Genomic DNA, 4,937 nt, shown 5'->3' on the forward strand with positions numbered 1-4,937 from the left:
CTGGAGAAGAGTACTAAATGTACCATGGACTGCCAAGAAAACAAATAGATTCATCCTAGAGAGGGTTAAACCAGGTTGCTCCTTGGAGGCAAGGATTCTGGGGCTTCGCCTGACATACTTTGGACATGTTGTAAGGAGAGACAGGTCTTTGGAAAGGGGCATCATGCTGGGCAGATTGGAGGGACAGCGCAGGAGGGGAAGACCCTCTATGAGGTGGATTGATTCAGTGACTGGGGTAATCCAGATGGATGTGTCAGAGGCAGTGAGATTGGCACAGGATAGAGCAAGGTTTAGGGTTGTTGTACATAGGGTCGCTATGAGTCGCACGTGACTCGATGGCACATAACAGTAACAACAACCATCAAACACTTAGCATGCAAATAATATATGGAAGTAAATCACACATTTTCAAAAGGACTAATGCAATGCTGTTATTCCTCTTAAAATAAGTTCTTACCTCTTCCCCAGAAGAGCAGAACCCAGAGTTTCATTAGTAACTATATCCAAAGCAATGTCAAGTATTTCTGGTATACAGTTTTGTTCTAGTTTTATTTTAATTATTGAAATCAAGTCCCTAGATGTAAATCCAAACTGGAATTCTTGTATCAAAGATTTACTGGGGAAGTGATCTCACAATTAGTCAAGTCATGGGATGGTCTGAGCTGAATTCAGACTAGCTTCAGCCTGATGTTAGAGTTGAACATGAAATCAGGGCACTTTGAAAAAGAGGTATGAAAAAATGATCCAGAAATGATTGCTGTCATTGTTAGGTGCTGTCGAGTTAAAGACAATTCATAGCAACCCTATGAACAATGAATCTGGCTTTGCCCTATCCCATGCCATCCTCATCTCTGATATACTTACTCGCAAGTATTGCTACAGTCTCTGTGTAAATCCATCTTGTTGATGTCTTCCTCACTTTCTCTGACCCTTCACCCTTTCAAGCATGCTTTTTCCAAGGACTAGCCCCTCCTAAGAACAGGTCCAAACTATGTGAGATATTCACCATCTTTGCCTTTCAATAACATGATTTCATTTTCTCCAAGACATATCTGCTCTCTTAGCAGTTTGTGGGATAGTCAATACTATTCTGCAACACTACAACTAAATGCTATCTAGTCTTATGTCATCCTTAGCCTTAGTCCAACTTTCAGATGCCTAGCAAGTATTTGAAAAGACCATAGCTTAGATCGGGTGGACGTTAGTCTTTAAACTGAAATCATTGCTCTTTAGCACTTTGAAAAGATCCCTAACAGCAAATTTTCTCAGTTCAACAGGTCTTTTGATTTTTTGACTGCTGGTGCCAAGGCTGTTTATTTTGGATCCAATTAAAATTAAATCATTGGCAGCTTCAATCTTTTCTCCATCCATCATATTTCCAATTGGCCCAGTGGCGAGAATTTTTGTTTCTTGATGCTGAGATGTAATCTATGCTGAAGTCCGTAGTGATAGGGAGAAATTCTATAAAATGCTATAGCTATTCCCCATATTCAACACAGGTACACCCACAACTCCAGAAGTCCAGCGGGAAGGACCTGAGTGTTTAAATCGTTTTGGGCCCTCAGGCTGCTTATATACCACATCTAGAGGACACATCATCCTCTCCTGAAAAATTATCCTACTATGACTGTAGCATGCTGCAAATGGAAGAGAAGAGGCACTAAACTGCAAGAAGTTCAAGGCAAAAAAACTTTTCTTCAGAACTGTCTGAGCTAGAATCCTTCCCTAATACTAGTACCTGGAATTTGGACTTAGAGACTTCTGAATTCAAGAGACACTGGTCACAGCATAAGAGACTGGCAGCAGTATGAGGCATTTGGAAGCATGTAAGGCTTGAGACTTAAGCCATCATATCAAAGGCTGGATGGGGGATAGAGGTGTTGAATGGGGTAGGTGACAGTGGAACGGGATGCTGGTAGAGCAGGGAAAGGGATGAGTCAAGACACACGTGCCAAGCGAGGGGAGCAACACTGACTTTATTAGTTTTTTTCTATAATCAGGAAATGTCTTTCCTCTGTTCTTTATGTAAAATGCTTGTCTGTCAGATACTATTCTAAATCTGGGCATTCAAATTAAGACAGACTAGAAAGAAGGATTGGTCATCCACTTCTGAAATAACAGGCCTTCAAAAACCCTATGCACAATAGAGCACACTTTGAGTAGACTAGCAGATATGGCAACTGAGGCTGAGCCCTCAAATATGGAAATTGAAAGGTGGAGAACAGTTTCAGACAGATATTACTGACTGGAATGTGGAATGTGAAAATCATGAATGTAGGAAAATTGGATATTGTTAAGAAAGAAATAAAAGGCATATATATTGACATACTAGGTATTGACAAAATGAGATGGATTGGCATGGGACATTTTGAACCTGAAGATCATACGATTTACTATACTAGAGACAAAAGGGTGAGGGAAAATGGGATTGCTTTCATAGTTAAAAAAATAGTTTCTATGAGGATCCAAGTGGGGGAGGATGTGAGCAGAGGGATGAGGATGGACAGGGGTTAATTTTTTTTTTTTTTTGCCAAACTTATTTAGTATTCTGTAGTTAACACACACTTAAATGGTCTTATTGGGGGAAGGGGAAGGGGAGGCTCTTGCAGATTCCTAAGGAAATGTCAGAAAGGCAGTATATGGCCAGCATTATCTATGTGCTTTTTTCGCTTTACTGAGTGAACAGCATTTTCCTTACCTAAGCATCTGTTCTCAGGTTTTTCACACTGAGATTTCAGTCTGAAGACACCCTAATATCTTAAAGAGTAGCACACTCAACCACCCTTTCATATTACCCATCTAGCTTGTTTATATAGGCAGAATAAATTATCTGTCCATTTTAGATGGCTAGATGTCCATGAAAAATCTTAGTACTGCTTGCCTCATCTATTGGGGTTAATCAAATAGATAGTGGCCTTCAGGAACAGTTAAAAGAGAATTACAACTCTAGTACACAAGTCTGACACATTTAACATTTGTATGTTGAAAGCAAAGTCATAAAAGCAAATAAAATTAAACATGTTTACTGTTTTTCCTCACAAGAACATAAAAATTACGGAGAACTTAACAGGAAATTTTAAAAAGTAACAAAATTTTTTCCTTTCAATTGTCCTTGGATAGTTAGGACAGAATAGATTCCACTTTTTGTTTGTTTCACTGAACAAGGATTTTGGTCAGAAGTTTTGTTTGGTTTTAGTATCTGCTTCTGCCTCCCCCTCTATCAGATCGGCTTCCTCCGCGGCCACCACCTCTTGGTGCTCCGCGACTTGAACTGCTGTAGGAATCACGTGGAGGAGGGTACCCCCTTTCCATAGGAGGAAGTCCTCGTTCTTGTCTGCCAACCTGATCACGGCTACTTGAGTAGAGATCACTTCGGGTACTTGAGTAACTGTCTCCACTTCCACCATATCCGTCTCGTGAGCTGCTGTAATCATCATAGCGACTGCTTCCACCGTAAGATGGCGGGGGCCCTCGTGTAGGTGGAGCACTACGTGAGTTACCATAACTCTCATAGAAATCTCTGTAGGAGCCTCCACTTGGATGATCTGAATAATCGCGATCACGACCATAGCCATCTCTATCACTATAGCCTCTGGATGGATAATCATCGCGTGAACTGGAATGACCATAATCACAATATGTATAATCTCTTGGTGGTGGTGGTGCATAATCTCTTGTATCCCTAGAATTTGGGTAATCTCTGCTTGAATAACTATCTTTAGTAGAATACCCATCATCTCTTGGGGACAAATAAACATCCCTATGTGAAGGTAAGGGTTCCCTTCTTGGTGGACCTCCATAACTATCTCTTCCACGTGATATAGGTGCTCTACCACCCATTCCACACTGCTGCTTCGAACTGGCCCTGAAGGGGCTGATCTTTTAGGAGGCGGCCCTCCACTTCGTGGTGGTGGTCCCCTTTTCACTGGCAGTGGTCCCCGAGAAGAACTCATGTTAAAGTTCATAGAATAGCCACCATCATCCATGTCATCTCCACGTGAAGGGGGTCCCCTGGTTCCTCCACTTCCTCCTCTTCCACCTCGAAGACCTCTTGGAGGACCTCTGCTTCTTAGAGGTGGAGGAGGGCCACGCCTACCACTTTCAAATACTGGTTTAGTGGCTTGTTCCACTTTGATAGCCTTTCCATCCAAAGACTTTCCATTCATATCTCTGGCTCCATCTTTGGCATCCGCCAGGCTTTCAAAGGTGACAAAAGCAAATCCTCTTGATTTGTTGGTTTCTCGATCTACATCAAAAGCACTTCTACAATTCGCCAAATACAGCTTCCAGGGCTTTCTCATTTGTTTCTGTATTGAGCCCTCCAATGAAGAGTTTTCCTGGGCGATCAGGTTCAACCATTTTCCCCCCGGGGGTATGCACTGCAAACCAGAAGACTGTTCCAAGCTCCCCTGAAGCACGCTGACTGGCAGGCAATTCGATAAGGCTCTGCACGAGGGCCCACCGCTGGGTATGAGGACAAGGAGAAGCCGCTCACACTGCAGCCAGTTTGCCAGAAAAAGGTGAGATACTTTACTCCTATTAAGATTTACAGTCTCACGCTCGTTTCAACAGCACATATACCACGCTGCAGCCAGCCACGCTCGCTCCACCTCGCAACTGGGGGCGGCTCTTAGGGTCATGTGTTCAGGCGTCTGCTAATGCGTGGGGGGTTAATCTTAGGGTCACACAATTTGATAGGTGGAAGAGAGTGAATGAGATAGGAAAGATCCAGTGTGAAAAACAATGTATACAAACTTTGTAAATAAAGCAGGATGAAATAATTTTTTAAAATTTTAAAAACAAATCCTTTGTAGATCCATCTTGAAGTACAGTGTTGTAACAGGATAATATCCATATACATAAAAGGAAGTCTAGTGAATCCATTCAAATACATGCACCAACAACTAGAGCCGAATGGAGGAAATAGATTTCTACAG

General features: G+C 42.1%; 1 pseudogene; it reads right to left on the reverse strand.

Moving 5' to 3' along the window:
- Positions 1–3,192: 3,192 nt before the first annotated feature.
- On the reverse strand, positions 3,193–4,359 carry LOC102850434 (annotated as a pseudogene).
- Positions 4,360–4,937: the final 578 nt, after the last annotated feature.

This window comes from Elephantulus edwardii, unplaced genomic scaffold, assembly GCF_000299155.1.
Source record: "Elephantulus edwardii isolate Elephantulus edwardi_28Jun2011 unplaced genomic scaffold, EleEdw1.0 scaffold00353, whole genome shotgun sequence".
NCBI classification, from domain to species: domain Eukaryota; kingdom Metazoa; phylum Chordata; class Mammalia; order Macroscelidea; family Macroscelididae; genus Elephantulus; species Elephantulus edwardii.